The sequence below is a fragment of the Dipodomys merriami genome, unplaced genomic scaffold, assembly GCF_024711535.1.
Source record: "Dipodomys merriami isolate MVZ:Mamm:240054 unplaced genomic scaffold, mDipMer1.0.p SCAF_102, whole genome shotgun sequence".
NCBI lineage: Eukaryota > Metazoa > Chordata > Mammalia > Rodentia > Heteromyidae > Dipodomys > Dipodomys merriami.
The window spans coordinates 1,077,487-1,094,943 of NW_027202294.1; the positions used below are offsets into that span (position 1 = coordinate 1,077,487).

Here is a 17,457-nt window from a genome sequence, read left to right on the forward strand (position 1 = left end):
GGAACCTACAGCAGAGTTCCCGCCACGGCCCAGTTCCGGCTGGTTTATGTTAGCTGGACAAGACTAAACAGACCTTCATGTTCCCAGTATTAAGTACTAAAAATGAAAAAGCGCCTGTTTGTCTCCGGATCACTGGGGCACCGGAGAGGCCGCCGCCCCCCAGGCCCCGGAGAGGCCTACAAACTCTGAGTACTTGCCAAAGGCAAAAGATGGGGGAGGGGGCATCCACAAAAACAAAGGGGGGTGGGTGCAGGCACTGTGCCAAGGGGCGAGGGTGAGGAGGGGTAGCAGCCCAGTGGGGATGGGAGGAGAACCAGTGGGAAGATGGACAGGAGAAAGAGACAGGAGAGGGTGAGATGCAGGGAAGGGGCCGAGGCGGCCATCCACAGTGACCTGAGACCCTGGCCTTGGCCAAAAGGCCAGAAGGGAGGAAAAAGAGGGAGAGGACTCAATACTTCCTGAATAAAGAAGCACCGATTCCCAGCCACCCCACCTGTCTCCCTCTTTGTGGACACAACCAGCCCAAGATAAGCGTTTAATGATTTACAAAACACGGAAGCAAGTGTACACAGACCGTGTTCCTGCTTCTCAACAGGCCACCTTCTGCCTCAGACCTTCAGCCACGCCCTGCAGGCAAGAGCCTCCATCTACCACCTGGCCTTGAAGGAAACATCACAGTTCCAACCCACAGCAGAAAGTGATGGAGCCTGCCCAAGGCCACTCACCCACCGGGGCAGAGCTAGGATCAGTAGTGCCCATGGAATGCCATGATTTGGGTCCTACCCCGACAGGTCCCAGTCACCTACACAGGCAGCTCCGGCTCTTCCAACAGCCTCCTGCCCCAAAAGCAGACCTTCAGGTCTATCCAAACTTCTCCACTCTTCTTCAAAGGGTTGGGTTTCCAAGGCCAAGGTAGACCTGTGGCCTCTTAAATATCTTGATTAGGCCTAGAGAATGAGGTTGATGTGTCTGTAATCCTAGCTACTTAGGAGGCGAAATTTGAGGATCATGGTTCAAAAAGCCAGCCTGGGCAAAAAAGTCTGTGAAACTTTTATCTCCCATTAGCCACCAAAAACCAGGAGGGAAAAAAAAATCACCCACAGCTGGAAATTGCTTCCTCCATTCACTGCTGTTTCCAGCTGGGTAGAACACAGGAACACCTCTAGAGCAGGGGGGTGGGTGGAGGCAAGGACTGAAAGAGTTTGGAGCCTCTCACTAAAAGTCCATTGGCAGCAGGCGGAGTCTAGGAGGCACCCAGGAAATAAGGCCACTAGCCTGAGCACACTCGAGTGGGTTTTGAACAAGAGCCAAGAGACCAGAAAAGACCAGAAGCTTCAACAAATTGTGAGCCCAGATTGTTTCCTTCCTACAAACTTTGGCCCCCTGAGAGCAGGATCCACCTTGGAGGCTCTGGGAAAGGGGGTGAGGCCGTAGACACCGGGGTTTCTCATCTAGGTTCCAGGCCAGCTGGTATAGAAAACAGCTGCTGGGCATCCCAGCTACTCAGCAGAGTCTCGGGGAAGACAGTCAGGCCCCCCTCAGCTTGCCATTTACAACTTGTCTTCACTTACCATCTGCACAGAGTAAGAGCCATCACTAAGGCAGGAAGCTGTTAGCACAACCTGGCCCCGCTCCTGCCCACCAGAGCCACACACCAAGCCCCAGGCACCCAGACCTAATCCACTCACCGAGCCCTGCCTCTCTCCAGGGGCTGCTCAGCACAAGTTAAGATCCAATTGGCACTAATTGGACGGAGCTGGCAGTGCCTGGGGCACTTGAGGGCTGTCATCACGGATTTGGCTCACTGAGCAATGGCCACAGTGCCTATGGAGTCACCATTAGTGTCATTTTGGAAGGCTCAACTGAGTGTGGATGGCGCCTCACTGGAACCCAGAGCTAACAAGAGACTTAGCCATAGTCAACATCCACTCAAGAACTGGAACCTGGGGTGTCACCTCAGATGTCTGTCTCCTGGCCCTTCATCTTCCAGTGGCCCCCAAAAGTCTTCTCTAGAAGAGAAAGCTCTTCCCTTCCCCCTCCTCCTGATAATCAAAGCTCAAGCACAGGAAGGGAACCTCAGCCCAAGGCTGGACTTTGAAATTGACTAGGAATGGGACCTTTCCCCAGCCTGAAACCCAGACCTTCAAATCAAAACAACTTGGCAAAGGGAAACTTCACTGCAATATAGAACCTCCAGCCTCAGGAACTAAGCCTATCCTGATCACTGTCTTCGTATCTCCTGGTGTCACCCCCAAAAGTCTTGGCACCACAGGTCCCCAGCCCCAGCCTCTGTATACAAGAGTAGGTTTGTCCTGTACATGAACTCAAGCAGAAGTGGGGAGAACAGTTTCCAGGCAGGGCAGGGATGGGCCCTGCACAGGCTCTAGTTCTACCTCCAGTCCTGGAAGGCGGAGGAGTGTGCTCAGGCCAGGAAGAGGTCCTGAGGTATTCTGAGGTACAGACCCGAAGGGGTTTCCTCCTAATGCTGGATGCTAATGGGCCCAGGAAGTCTACAACAAGACTTGGGAGTTCTGGCCGGCTCTGGTAATGTACACCTGTAATCCCAGCTACTCAGGGAAAAAAAGCTATAAATAAAGGCCCTTTCAAAAATAAAAACAAATTTCTTGAAAGAGCTGGGGTGGACATCTCATGACTAAGTGGTAAGAGTGCTTGCCTAGCATGTCCCAATCCCCAGAACACACACACACAAGCAGAACAGCAATCACCAGAAAAACAAATACCACATTCTGGAGAGGATGGAGTAGGGCGCAACTCACAGATTGTTGATGGGAATGTAAACTAATGCAACCACTACAGAGGCTCCTTCAAAACTAAAAACAGATCTATCTATGGCCCCGCCTACCACACTTGGGAATGTATCCAAAGGAGTGCAAAGCAATTTATTTTAAAAAGATGCCTGCATACCATGTTTCCTGCAGCACTATTTACAATAGCCAAATGACAGAACCAAAGTGCCTGACATAAAGAAGATGTGGTGCATAAATACCATGGAATATTACAAAGCCATAAAGAAAAATGAAATCAATGCAAATGTTATTTTCAGGAAAATTAGTGAAATTGGAGATCATCAGGTTGTAAGAGCTAAGCCAAGCTCAAGAAGCCAAAGATCACATTTTCACACATGTGTAGAAAGTTAAACTTAAAAGGATATATGTATTAATAAACAAATACATACATACATACATATAGACTTATAGACATACATGTGACATAATATAGGGGCATAATATCTACAAATCTATACATGGGCCTGTTTAGGGGGATGGGGGAAAGGGAAAAAGAAAGATGGAGGGCGAATAATTTCAAAATAATTACATATGAAGACAGCATAAGGAAATATGCGAAATCCATGAAAGCTGTTTATCATAAGGGGTTGGGTAGGGAGAATAAGCAACAAAGAGAGTTATCCTGAGAGAAATATTGGCATGGCTGAAACACCATGGTGACAACCCTGGTACAACTAACAACACACTTAAAAAATGAATGACCAGGCCAGGCACGGGTGGCTCACACCTATAATCCTAGCTACTCAGGAGGCTGAGATTGGAGGATCACAATTGGAAGCCAGCCTGGGCAGAAAACTCCATGAGACTCTTACCTCTGACAAAACTACTCAAAAAAAAGCTAAAAATGGCACTGTGGCTCAAATGGTAGAACACTAGTCTTGAGCAAGCCTAGAGTTCAAGCCCCAGTAACCCCCCCTACACACACACACACACACACACACACACACACACACACACACACACACACACACACACACACACACACACACACACACACACACAACTGAGGAGTTCAGACAATCTGGAGTTCAGTGTGTCCTCTGAAGGTGAGGGGCGGCCCTCACAGACAGCAGGAGGGATGGTTTAAATAAGGGAAAGCTCCCAGAGCCAGCCGCCCTGGGCCGCCAACCTTCTCAGCCCCTTTCTACACAGTTTCAGTACCTCCTCTTTTTGGTCCCCTGTTAGTTGAATAATTTAACAAGCTCTGACGGCCCTGCCAGGGGTCTAGTCCCAGCTTTGATCTCTACTCTGGGAAAGCCCAGAAGCCCTGGCCTGTCCCAGCTGATTTACAGCCACTATTCCAGGCCTGGGGAGACGAGGGCTACCTGGAAAAGCCTGGCCAGGCAGAACGGAAGACCATACCCTGGATACTCAGGCCCTGCCCCTGCCCTCCAAGGAGCACAAGTGACAGGCAAAGGGGACAGTAATTATGAATGGTCCCAGGGGGAGGAATGCAATCGGCAGTAGGGCCAGCCCAAACCTGCTCAGCTGGCTCAAATACCTCAAGCTCTGGCAAGAAACACAGCTCTCCAGGAAGACTCACCACACATGTGGCCTCCCAGGAACCCCCCAGGGGCCTTGCTGACCTCTGCCCCTATGTGACACGTCCCAGCTCCTCTACAGCTCCCTCCCCTGTCCCACTCCACATCTTCAGGTCTACCTTTCCCAAGTATCCCCCAAATCCACCTACAGCCATCCCTCCCTACCACTGGGGCAGATATAGGACCCAAGGATACTGCAATCTGGACCTGTGCAAATCCCCTTATTGTCAAATGGCATATTATCTGCATATAACTGACATATCCTCTCATAACACCAAATACCATGTAAACATCATGTAAGAAGTCATTATATATTCCAAAAACCTTTGGAATAAGGGCAAGAAAAATGTTTGTACATGATCAGTACATATGTAGTTTTCCTCTTTTTTTGGGGGGGGGGAGGGGTCTGGTCATGGGGCCTGAACTCTGGGCCTGGGCGCTGTCTCTCAGCTCTTCAGCTCAAGGCTAGCGCTCTACCACTTGAGCCACAGCGCCACTTCCAGCTTTTTTCTTTTTGCTTATGTGGTGCTGAGGAATCGAATCCAGGGCCTCATTTATACAAGGCAAGCGCTCTACCACTGAGCCGCCTTCCCAGCCCCGAGGTTTCCTCTTTGAATATTTTCTTTTTGGAGTAGGACTGAGGACTGGGGTTTGAACTCTGGGCTTTTTTTTTTTTTTTTTTTTAGATTAAGTCTCTTGTTTTAGCCTAGGGCCAGTCACAGCCTTTGATCTTCCTACCTATGTCCCCAATGTAGTTGAGATTACAGATGTGAGCCAACACACCTGGCTTATTTGTGAGCCAACACACCTGGTTTATTTGTTGACATACGTCTCACTAACTTTATGCTCATGATGACCTAAAACCATGATCCTTTAAATCTTCACACACACACACACACACACACACACACACACACACACACACACACACACACACACACACTGAAATTACAGGTGTTAACCACCGTTCCTGCCTTCTCTTCAGATATTTTTTTAACCCACAATTGTTTAATCTGCAGATAGGAAGTCTAAGGACACTGAGGGCCAACTGTCCTTTCCTCCTGCTCACTGCCCCTACCCCAAGCAGAAGCCCAACCATGTTCCTCCCCTGGACGATTGCAGTGGCCTCTTGCTTGGATCCTTCTACCCTTTTCTTGCCCTAAAGGCTTTTCAGGACATTATGTCACCTTGTCACACATCTCAGTAAAGCCCTTCAGGTCTGTGGGAACCAACCACTCCAGATAAGCATCTGTCCCCCTTGAGGGTCCCGCCTCATGCTGCAAGCTTAGAGCCTCTGACGTGGTTCAGCCCTGGTCCAATGCAGCTGTGTGACCTCTGGCAAGTTCCTTCCCCTCTCTGAGGCCCCTCAGGACCTGGGCTAAGACCTCCACTCTTGGAGGTCAGTGGCCATTGGTCCTCTCATGGGCCACCAAGCTCACATCCGAACCCCTGGAACATCTTCTGTCCTCAAGCATATGGGGACTCCCTTCTGTGGTCTCTACCCCAGCCTAGAGAAGTGGTAACACATCACATGGGTAGCTTGGGCCTCCTCACAGCTGCCCTGGACTCTGACTGAGGCAAAGCACCCCCTTTCCCTCACAGGAGTACCTGCACACCCCACTCAGACACACTCAAGAACAGCCATCTCCTAGTGAACAGCCATCTCCTAGTGAACAGCCATCTCCTGCCGTAGGGCCAGTGCAGCCATGTGGAAGGACAAAGAGGCCAGGCCTCCACTCCAGTCACAGCTCCAGCCTTGGCAGTGTCTTCCCTTCTTTGTCACAACCCCAACTTCTGGGTCAGCCAGATGGCATTCAGGGACAACAGGGCCAAGGAAGCCCAGCCAGGTAAGCCAGCAGATACCCTTCCCTCCCTCTGTCCCCTGGAGGGAGGAGGGGGGTCTCTCTCCTGCTCCTCCTTCATACAGCCATGGACAGAACAAAGGGGCAGGTGTGGGACAGCATGGAGGCAAACGTGTGACTGCTTAATGACTTTCTGCTGAAAGTTCCTTGGCCAGGCAAGGAGGGCTGGATGGCTTTACCCTGGGCTCAGCCCCTCCACACATAGCAAGCTACAGGGGCCCAGGAACAAGCTCATCAGAGCCCTCCATACCCAGCTGTGTTCTCAACTGAACATCACAATGATATGGGGGGGGGGGCAGGAGCATCAAGTATACACAGGGGCCAAGGATGCCCATATTGATTGTCACAAATGCTCCGTACTGGTTTAAAATGTTAATAGCAGGGCAACTGAAGATGGGGTGATGGGAAGAGTGTAGCTGAGCGGCAAAGTGCTACCTAGTGTGCACACAGCCCTGGGTTTAAACTCAGAACCATAAAAGCGGGGGGACAGAGTATATACAAATTCTCTACAGTTTTGTTTGTTTTGTTGGTTGTGGGGCCTGAACTCTGAGCCTGGGCGCTGTCCCTCAGCTCTTCAGCTCAAGGCTAGTGCTCTACCACTTGAGCCACAGTGCCACTTCTGGCTTTTTCTGCTTATATGGTGCCGAGGAATCAAAGCCAGGGCCTCCTGCATGCAAGGCAAGTACTCTACCACTGAGCCACCTTCTTAGCCCCTCTGCAGTTATTTTTTGCAGTGATTCTGTAATTCTAAAACTATTCCAAAAATATTATTTAAAATAAAAAAGGTGTGGTAACTGGACATTTGTGGCTCACGCCTGTAATCCTAGCTATTCAGGACGCTGAGATCTGAGGATCACAATTCAAAGACAAGCTGGGCAGGAAAGTTTGTAAAACGCTTATCTCCAACTAGCCACCAAAAAGCCTGAAACTCAAGTGGTAGAATGCCAGCCTTGAGTAGAAAAAGGTAAGGGCCAGTGCCCAAGCCCAGAGTTCAAGCCTCAGTACTGGCACAAAACAAACAAGAGTAATCTCTAAAGTCAGAAAGATCATGGTTAGAAGTCTACTCCATGAGCACATTCATTTCCATGCCTCAGTTTCTCCATCTGTGCATGAGTTAATAACCATTGATCCATCAAAGAGTTCAAATAGTTAAATGAGATGGGAGATTTTAAGAAAATGGTTGTCATTTGGGTTCTATCTGCTTCCTCCTGCAGGGCCAGCTCCATGGCATGGTTGGGGTGGGGGTGGGGGGAGGGAAGGCTGTTTTATGTAGTGCTGTGTCCTGTGCATTGTGTACACATAGGGAAGTTCTGGTCACTGCTGAGACCTGGAATGTATTTGTTAAATGGAAGAGACTTCACTACTCACCTCTCACCCTTCTCCAATCAGCACTTCTGCGGAACCTACCTCTTACCCCAGAAGAACTTCAGTGCCAAGCCCAAGCACCAGAGCCTCACTACCCCAGAACTATATACAGCCAGAGGAAAGAAAGCCAGGCCTGCCACCTGCATCCTAGAGATGCCAACCTAATCCTTCCTCCTCTCTTAGCCCTTCTTTTCTCCAGACTGCCCTCACCCTCACCCCCACAAGGGTCAGTGTCAGCACCTGCTCATTTCACAAGCAGCAGGCTGTGGGTGATGGCCCCCTGATAAGCATCTTTTAATAAACGCAAGCTAGCTCTCTCCTCCTGAAGCCATATTCTCCCTCATCTCCACCCAGACCCACTCTCCCTTCTTCCTGGGTTGGCTCATCAGTGCCTCTGGTCTGCTCTGGCAGACCACAAGACCATAGTGCCTCTGGACTCTGATTTGCTGGGGAATGGCCAACAGACAGCCAGGCTATGCCTTAAGCCTGACCCTCCTCACAGGCTTGTTCAGCCCAGTGACCTGACCCAGCGCTGCCTGTGATACCAGGCCTGACTGCTGGCCAGTTCCTGTCCTTCCATCCCAGAGGCACGTTTCCCAGGCGTTACCAAGGAGACTACTTGCATCCTGCTTAGAGTTGTCAAAGCAACCGCTTCAAAGAGGCAGCCCCTCAGCCTCTGGCCCTGGGTGTGTAAATCCAGAAATGAGGTAGCCACAGACTCACCGGAAATGGGCTCAGCTATCTGTCAGCCCAGGGTGAATACAAACCTGGCATTCCCCAGGCAATGCCCAGCACCCGTTCTTCTTCCCCAACACTTCTCCCCCTTCTGTTTCTGGTTTTGTCTAACCTGCCTCCATTTTGACTCTGTGATTTAGACAATGCTTGGGTTTCAGTGCACATAGCTTGGAAGTCCATGCCACCTGCTATAAGCTGAATTTTATGCTCCCAAATTTCATATCCAAACCCCAAAGTGACTATATTTGGAGGGATTTGGGAAGATAATTAAAGTTAAATGAAGTCATAAGGGTGGGGCCATGATCTGACAGGATCGGTGGCCTCATGGGATGACAGCATTTGAGGGCCATTTGAGGATACATAAAGAAGAATATCTATAAGGCAGGAAGAGAGCCCTCACTGGAACCTGATCATGTTGGCCTTCTGATCGGGGCCTCCAGCCTCCAGAAGACTGAACAATTCATTTATGTTGTCTAAGCCCCTAGTCAGTGGTCCTTAGTGATGGCTGTCCAAGCAGACTAAGACACCAACCTAGAGCCAGGGAGAGAATGGTATTAATTTGGAGACATTTTCCCCAAAGCCAGTTTTCTTCCTCATAAGCACTAGTGTCTTGGCAGAAACTTCAGTCTGTCTTTTTCTAGTTCATCCTTTCTAGACAGCATCTTAACATCAACTAGTTTCTCACCCATAAAATGAGGATAATAATACCTGTCTCACACTGATTACAAGATTAAATGAATTCATCTACATGAAGTACATGAAAGAACATCATAAATTGGACTTTAAATAAAAAGTCCTTTATTTTACCAGGTATCAGTTGCTCATACCTGTAATCAATCGTAGCTATTCAGGAGGCTAAGATCTGAGGATCATGGTTCAAAGCTAGCCCAGGCAGGAAAGTCTGTGAGATTATTATCTCTGATCAATACCCAAAAAAGGCCAGAAATGGTGGTGTGGCTCAAAGTGGTAGAACACTAAAGTTCAAGGATAGCTCCCAGGCCCTGAGCTTAAGCCCCCCCAGGACTGGTGCACAAGCACGCACGAGTGCACCACACACACACACAAACATATACATTCTTTATTATTTTGTTTTCTTTGTTCCTCACCAGCTGGTATTTTGTTGCTGATGCTACATAAATAAAGTCACTACATTCCTCTTGATCAAAGACCATCCATAGCTCCCAACTCCTACATGATAAAATTCAAACTCCTCATCTTGACATCAGACCCTCCAAGGTGTGGGCTCCAGCTCACCTTCAAAGACTTGCCTGTCAGTCCCCTGAGTGTAGCCTTGAATCCCAGGCTTAAGGGGCTGCTGCTCCCTGGTCCTGAGCATGTCTTGTATTTCTCTGTTTTCCTGCCTTGTCTGCAGACATTCACTGATATGCCATTCTAGCTCATGCCACATCTCCATCCAACTCTAGCCCTTCTCCTCTTAGAAGCTAGTCCCAGGTAGGACTTTTTCTGAGAACCCACAGCCTCAGTGATTCTCAGGCCCTTGGGGAGCATCAGAATGACCTGGAGATCTTATTAAACTTGTAGGTTTGGAGGCTCGATCTCCAAGATTTTATGAGTCGGTAGGTCTGAGCTCAGCAGGCAATGAGCCCGCAGCTCTCAAGAGTCAGATGACTAACCAGGGTGTCCACATGGCTAAAAACTCTGCAGAAGAGGAGGGATGGGGACCATGAATGACATGCTCACCCAGCCATCTTGGTCCTCTCACAAAAGCATGCAACAAGAATACCATAAAACTCTGTTTCCCAGCTGGTGGCTCATTCCTGTAATCCTAGCTACTAAGGAGGCTGTGATCTGAGGATCATAGTCTGAGGCCAGCTGAGGCAGAAAAGTCCATGAGGTGCTTATCTCTAATCAACCAAGAAAAAAAACTGGAAGTGGAGCTATGGCTCAAGTAGTAGAGTGCCAGCCTTGAGCAAAAAAAGCTAAGTGAGAATGTGAGGCCCAGAGTTCAAGCCAACTACTTCCATACTTCTCTGGGGACTTTACCCATGGACCAGGAGATTGCTGCCCAGTCTTCCTCCCACAAGAGAAGACAGAATCCACCCATGGTAGCAAAGCACAGTGGTTACAACAATAACCTCCAAAGTCTGAGGACTTTATAGTTACATTCCAGCTTCATCCACATCTAACTGATCTGGAATACATTGTTTAACCTCTGTGAGCCTTTTCCTTTATCTATAAGATGGCATATTGTTAGGAGAGTATTCATGGAAAAACCCTACTTATAAATACTTAGCATACAGCAACCACCTAGCACATGGTAGTGATCTAGGGATCAAGCATAAATATTATTATGATCATTAACAAATGGTTGTAAGATTAAAGCTGAAAGTTGGGTGCTGGTGGCTCACACCTATAATCCTAGCTACTCAGGAGGCTGAGATCTGAGGATCATGGTTCAAAGCCAGCCCAGGCAGGAAAAATCCATAACTTTCTTATCTCCAATTAACCACCAGAAAACCAGAAGTGACACTGTGGCTCAAGTAGGACAGCACTTGCCTTGAGCTGAAGAGCTCAGGGACAGAGCCTAGGCCCAGAGTTCAAGCACCCCAACTGACCAAAAAAAAAAAAAAATTAAAGCTGAACTGAAAAAGCAAACAGGTTAGGTGGAATGGGCACTTAGAGGTCCATACAGAGCAGACTCAGCCCAGTCTCTGACGTGTCATCCAGCCAGGGAGGACACCAAGCCCCCTCCAGGTCTGCATGCTGCATCTGGGGATGGTGAGCTGGACAAGCTCACCTGACCTATCAGTGTCATGACAACCAAGGAAGAGGCTAGACAAAGCCACAGAAATATGTGTGAGCCTGCTGAAGACGGAGCCTTGAAAATCTGATTGTGGCAGCAGCTGCCACTTGTGGTACAGGGGAGGGGCACGGTGGAAACTACTTTAGGAGATCGCCTGAAGACCAGAGGCAGACAGGACAAAAAAGACAGCAGCTGTTGCAATATCCGGATGAAGACCCAGACCAGGGAAACAGCAGCAGGAACACAAAAGCAGAAAACTGACTATAATCTTATCCAAGGAGGATCCTTCCTCCACCCCTACCATGCAGAAGACAGAGAAGAAGTTGAGAATCTGCAGACCAGTTCCTGAGGCTCACTCTGGCCCACCTCAAGAAGCAAGGCCCCTTAATCCATGCCTGAAATCCTAACTACTCAGGGAGGCTGAGATCTGAGGAGTGAGATTCAAAACCAGTCCAGGCATGAAAGACTCTTATCTCCAATTAACAAGAAAAAAAAAGCCAGAAGTGGAAGTGGAAGTGTCGCTTGGTGGTAGAGCTCCAGACTTGAGCAAAAAAAACTAAGGGACAATGCCCAGGCCTTGAGTTCAAGCCCCAATACTGGCACAAACAAACCAACAAACCAAGAATCAAGGCCTCTTGGCCAACCTTAGCAGCTCTTCTCTCAATCACCAGGAGTCTCAGCCATTGTGGAAAAGAAACACCAGGTGTCTGGCTAGTGCCACACCCAGCCAGAACTGGGGGAGGGGTATGTGATCATCCTGCAGCTGTTACAAGAAGTGGCTTTGTGAAGTATCCAATTCAAGAAGCTCCATCTTTTAAAAGCCACACCTAGGTATATGTCCCAAAGACTTCAAAACAGGTGCTCAAACAAAAATGTCCACACAAATATTTATAGTATCATTACTCATATTAACCCAAAGGTGGAAGTAACACAAATATCCATGAACTGATAAATGCATGAAGAAAATGGGGGCTGGTCTTGCAATGGAATATTGTTCAGCCACAAAAAAAAAGAAAGAAAAAACATGTTATGGATGAACCTTGAAAACAGTATGCTAAAACCAAAGCTGAGTTTATGATATAAATAAATTATATTAACCTATCATATAATTTCATTGATACAAAATGTCCAGAATAGGCAAATCCGTAAGGACAGGAAGTAGACTAATGATTGCCAGAGATTTGGGGAGAGAAGGTAATGGCAGCGCCTGCTTAATTCCTTTGAGATATAAAAATATTCAATAATTAGAAATAATGGCTGTAGCCCAGCAGCAGTAGTTCATGTTTGTAATCCTAGCTACTCAGAGGCTAAGATTTGAGGATCAAAGTTCAAAGCTGGCCCAGACAGACAAATATATGACTCTTATCTCCAATTAGCCAGCCAAAAGCCAGAACTGGAGGTATGGTACAAGTGGGAGAACACCAGCTGTGATTTTTTTTAAGCCAAAAAAGAGTAAAAGGTCCTGAGTTCAAGCCCCAATACTGGTGAGAAGAAAGAAATAAAGAAAGAGAGGGGGGAAGGAAGGAAGGAAGGAAGCAAGGAAGGAAGGAAGGAAGGCAGGCAGGCAGGAGGGAAGGAGGGAAGAAGGGAAGGAAGGTTGTACACATTGTAAATAAACTAAACACCACTTAATTATACATTTTTGGGGGGCAGTCTGGTCATGGGGCCTGAACTCTGGGCCTGGGCGCTGTCCCTCAGCTCTTCAGCTCAAGGCTAGCACTCTACCACTTGAGCCATAGCGCTACTTCCGGCTTTTTTCTTTTTGCTTATGTGGTGCTGAGGAATCGAACCCAGGGCCTCATGCATACAAGGCAAGCGCTCTACCACTGAGTCAACCTTCCCAGCCCCAAAAAAGGGTTTGTTTTTTTTTTTTTTTTGGGGGGGGGGTCTGGTCCTGGGCCTGAACTCTGAGCCTGGGTTCTGTCCTTCAGCTCTTCAGCTCAAGGCTAGTGCTCTACCACTTGAGTCACAGCACCACTTCCGGCTTTTTTTTTTGCTTATGGGTGCTGAGGAATCGAACCCAGGGCCTCAAGCATGCAAGGCAAGCGCTTTACCACTGAGCCACCTTCCCAGCTGGGGTTTTTTTTAACTGTATTTTTTTTTGTCTTTTCTTTTTTGGTACTGTGGATGTTGCACTGGCTAGGCAAACGCTTTGCCACTGAGCTACATCCCAGCCCTGATTACACATTTTTAAATGATTAAACTGCATTGAGTTGTTGTTAAAAATAAATTAAATAGTTAAATTGGTAATTTTATTATGTAATTATGTAAATTTTACTGAAATAAAAAAAAAGAAGATGGGAGTTGACCCATGCAACCCCCGTCAGTGGTGAGCACTGTGGCGGGGCAGCTCCTCCAGAAGCCTTCCTTGCTAGTTGCCTGTCATCCACACTCAGCACAACACAGGCATGTACTTGCAGAAGGGACTCTGTTCCCTCCCTGCCCAGTCCCCAGTGCCCAGTCCCCAGTGCCTCCCACTGAGCTCTATATACGCTTATTCCCCCTCCAGCCCTCTCCTTTTCCCCATACCCCACTCCCCCCTTCCCTCCTCCTGAGGACTCTGCTATGTCCCTCCACATCCAGTTCCTGTCCCTCCCTTGGTGGTCAGCCCGGTGCTGGCCCAACAACCTCTGCTTGACTGCAGCCCCCAAAGCAGAGGTGTCACCAATCCACCATGCAAGCCTGTGTTTTCCATTTTCTCCCTCGGCTCTGCCTTTCCAAGATCTTCAGCCCTAGAAAGCCCAGAAATGTCAAAAGCCATCACTTCTGAGCCCAATACACAGCAAGGCCTCAGGCCCTGCCTGTGGTCCTAAATCCAGAACTGCACATGGGCTCCCCTCAGCACACATGTACTCAGAGAGACATGAGCTTCAGACCCAGTGGGGATCACCAGCAGCATGCCTGTAGGAAGAGGACCTTCTACTGCTGAGAGGTGAAGGTCAAGTTCCATCTTCCATCAACTTGACAGCAGGACCAATCTATGGTCTCCAGTCAGCCTCAGGCTCCATATTATACCTCCAGCTGTCTTAATTAAAGTGGTAAGAAATCAATAGCGATTGCAAATATAGAAAAAGAGGAAAAACAGATCTGGTTGTTCCACGCCCAGCAGGTTTCTTGATGGACCCAGCTAAGATCAGACCTGATTCTGGGTGAGTGCAGCCACAGAAACAATCCCAGCAGAAGGCTGGGTGGGCAGTTGGCAGCACATTGGCCCTAGGAACACCATCACAATACCAGTGGAATTCTGCCTGACCCCTGATCTAGACAGGTAGAAGGGAATTTGGAACAAACACTAAGCAATGACAAAGGTGATGAGTGACAAAGGATAAAGGTGATGGATGGATGGAAGGATCAGGACACCAATGGGTGGCCTTCATGAGCACATTTTTTAAATCTTTATTTTATTTTACTTTGTTTATTAGCATACATTAGTTATACAGGGAAGGATTTCATTGTGAAATTCCCACACAGGTTTACAGTATATCCCAGTCAATCTCACTCCCACTATCACTCTCCCTTTTACAGTTTATTTACTTACTTATTATTTACTTATTTATTGGAGGTAGGATCCCATTATGTAGCCCAGACTGGCTGTTAACTTGAGATCTTCCTGTCTCCACCTCCCAAGTGCTGGGACTACAAGTATATACCGCCACACTAGTTTCTTCTTGTGTGCATTCAAGCTTCCATTTCAGTATTGGAAGGAGCAGGATCAAAATCCCCATGGCTACCTCCAGTTGATGTGTAGAAAGATGGAACACTATCTCTTGCTCCCTCCCAATCCTTTCAAACACTGTAACTACAGAAACCACAGATCCCCACAACTCCAAACTTTAGGCAAAAGGTGCAATTCCTATGGCCTCCTCGAAGCTTCCAGAGTCAAGGAATGACTTAGAAGGAGCGTCTGTATGAACCAACCAAGTCAAAGCCAGGTGGCAGTGGCTCATGCCAGCAACTTAGGAGGCTGAGATTGTAAGGATGAAGGTTGAGGTCTTCCAGGAAGCTCACAAGAATCTCTTCTCAATTCATAGCAGGGCATGCTTATTTAATCCATTATCGGAGTCTAAGATTGGGAAGATTGAGGTTCCAGGCCAGACTGGGAAGAAAAGTCTGTGAGACACCATCTCCACAGGGTCTCCATGGACCTCTCTTCTCAGTACCTGCTAGAAGCCTAAAGTAGGCAGATCACAATCTAGGCATGCCAGGGGAGGAAGGGAAACCCAACCCTGGAAGTGGTAGAGAGCTAGCCTAGCAAGCAGGAGGCCCCAAGTTCAAACCCTATTACTGCCAAAAAAAACAAAAACAAAAAAAGAATCAACTTACTAGCCCCCAGCAAAACCCTGCACTTGAGGACCAAGCCTGGATTTGCCAGTCTTCTGATCCACTAAGTAATTTGGAAAAATTCCTGTCTTTCTCCTCATTCTTCTCACTTGTACAGGACGAGGCTGGTTGAACAATGTCTATTGGTTCCTCCAACCAATGTCTAAAAACTCTCTACCCATGCTAACACTGTCACCCTGTTTATTATAAAAATTAATGCTGTTTGTCACAGACATTTTAGAAAAGAGAAAGTGTGAACAAACGGAAGGAAAGAAGGAAGGAAGGAAGGAAGGAAGGAAGGAAAGAAGGAAGGAGGGAAGGGAGAGAGAAAGATGAAATCTCATGATCCCATTGCTCAGAAGAAACTGCTGACTCTCTTAGAAACTTCTCTATGGGCTTTTATTTTGTGTTGTTTTCCCTTTCTATTCACGTAATTTCTTTTTTAAACAAAATTGGGCTCACATATTCTATAATTTTGTACCCTGGCTTTTATGCAGTGAGCATTTTCCTAAGCCATCACATAATCTTGGAAAATATAATTTTAGCCAGGCATGGTGGCTCACACCTGCAATCTCAGCACTTAAGACATCGAGGCAGGAAGATGATGAGTTTGGGGCCAGCCTGGGCTACATAATAAGATCTTTGTCTCAAAAATAATATTATATATGACATCCATTTTGTGGGTGTGTGTCGGTTGTGGGGCTTGAAATCAGGGCCTGGGCTCTTTGTGTTCAAGGCTAGCACTCTATCACTTGAGCCACAGCACTACTTCTCGGTTTTGAATGGTTTTTTGAAAATAAGACTCTCCCAGGGACTTTTCTGTCCAGTCTGGCTTCAACTGCGATGCTCAGATCTCAGCCTGAATAGCTAGGAATTACAGGCATGAGCCACTTGCGCCCAGCATACATACTTTTAATGACTGCGTATACCCCATCATAAAGAGACTTCCCATGATTTCTGACCATGATCCCTAGTATAAAGAACACTGCCATGGACATCATAATGTAGTACTGTATTTACCTTTATCCTACTTCCTTACAGTAGACTCCTCTAAGTGGAACTACATGGTCAACGGATATAATATAAAAGGATCTGAATGGCAAGAAAAACACAAAAGACCAGCTAGGCGCTGGTGGCTCACACCTGTAATCCTAGCTGCTTGGGAGGCTGAGATCTGAAGATCACAATTCAAAGCCTACCTGGGCAGAAAAGTCCCCATGAGATTTTTTTTTTTTTTGCCAGTCCTAGGGCTTGAACTCAGGGCCTAGGCACTGTCCTGAGCTCTTTTTGCTAAAGGCTAGCACTCTACTACTTGAGTCACAGTGCCACTTCCGGCTTTTTTCTGAGGAATTGAACCTAGGGCGTTAAGCATGCTAGGCAAGCACTCTACCACTAAGCCACATTCCCAGCCCTTCCCCTTAAGACTCTTACCTCCAATTAAACACTTAAAAATCAGGAATGGTGCTGTGGCTTAAGAGGTACAGTGCTAGCCTTGAGCACGAAGAGGCTCAGGGATACCCAGGCCGAGTTCAAGCCCCACAGCTAACACTCTCTCTCTCTCTCTCTCTCTCTCTCTCTCTCTCTCTCACACACACACACACACACACAACACACACACACCACACACACACACACATGCACGCGCACACACACACGCGCGCGCACACACACACACACACACACACACACACACCAGCACCCCAGACCATTTGATTTGCCTTTAGCCAAGTTCTGGGGCCCGGGGTTAGAATGTTGGACAGTGTTCTCCTCTCCCCTTCTCTTCCTCAGTCTTGGAGGTTAACCACCCAGCAAGAACTGAGAGAGAATTCCAAGTCTGAACATAAGTGCTCAAGCCCAGCTCTGCATGTCTCTCTCTGGTTTTGGAATCTGAACGAATCCTTCATTTTCCTCAGCTGTAAAGTGGACTCTGCTGATGAAACCCCTGCCACCCCCCAAGTCCTGAAAGTGCGTGTAAAAGTTCTTAGTAAACTTCAGTACTTTGTGTCAAAGCACTCACTCTCTTCTTCATTATCTGTGGGAGGGAGGAAGTGATTCTTTTTCTG

General features: G+C 47.8%; 1 protein-coding gene across 2 annotated transcripts in view; it reads right to left on the bottom strand.

Moving 5' to 3' along the window:
- Neurl1 (neuralized E3 ubiquitin protein ligase 1) overlaps window positions 1–17,457 on the bottom strand; it is a 75,961-nt gene that overhangs the window by 56,895 nt on the left and 1,609 nt on the right. Inside the window, exon 1 of one of the 2 annotated variants that reach the window (XM_069994129.1) lies at window positions 807–1,165. The exons of the other annotated variant lie outside the window; for it this stretch is intronic. The gene's annotated coding sequence lies outside the window, so the exon portion shown is untranslated. Of the gene's footprint in view, window positions 1–806; window positions 1,166–17,457 lie in introns of those variants that run through there. 2 annotated transcript variants of the gene reach the window in all.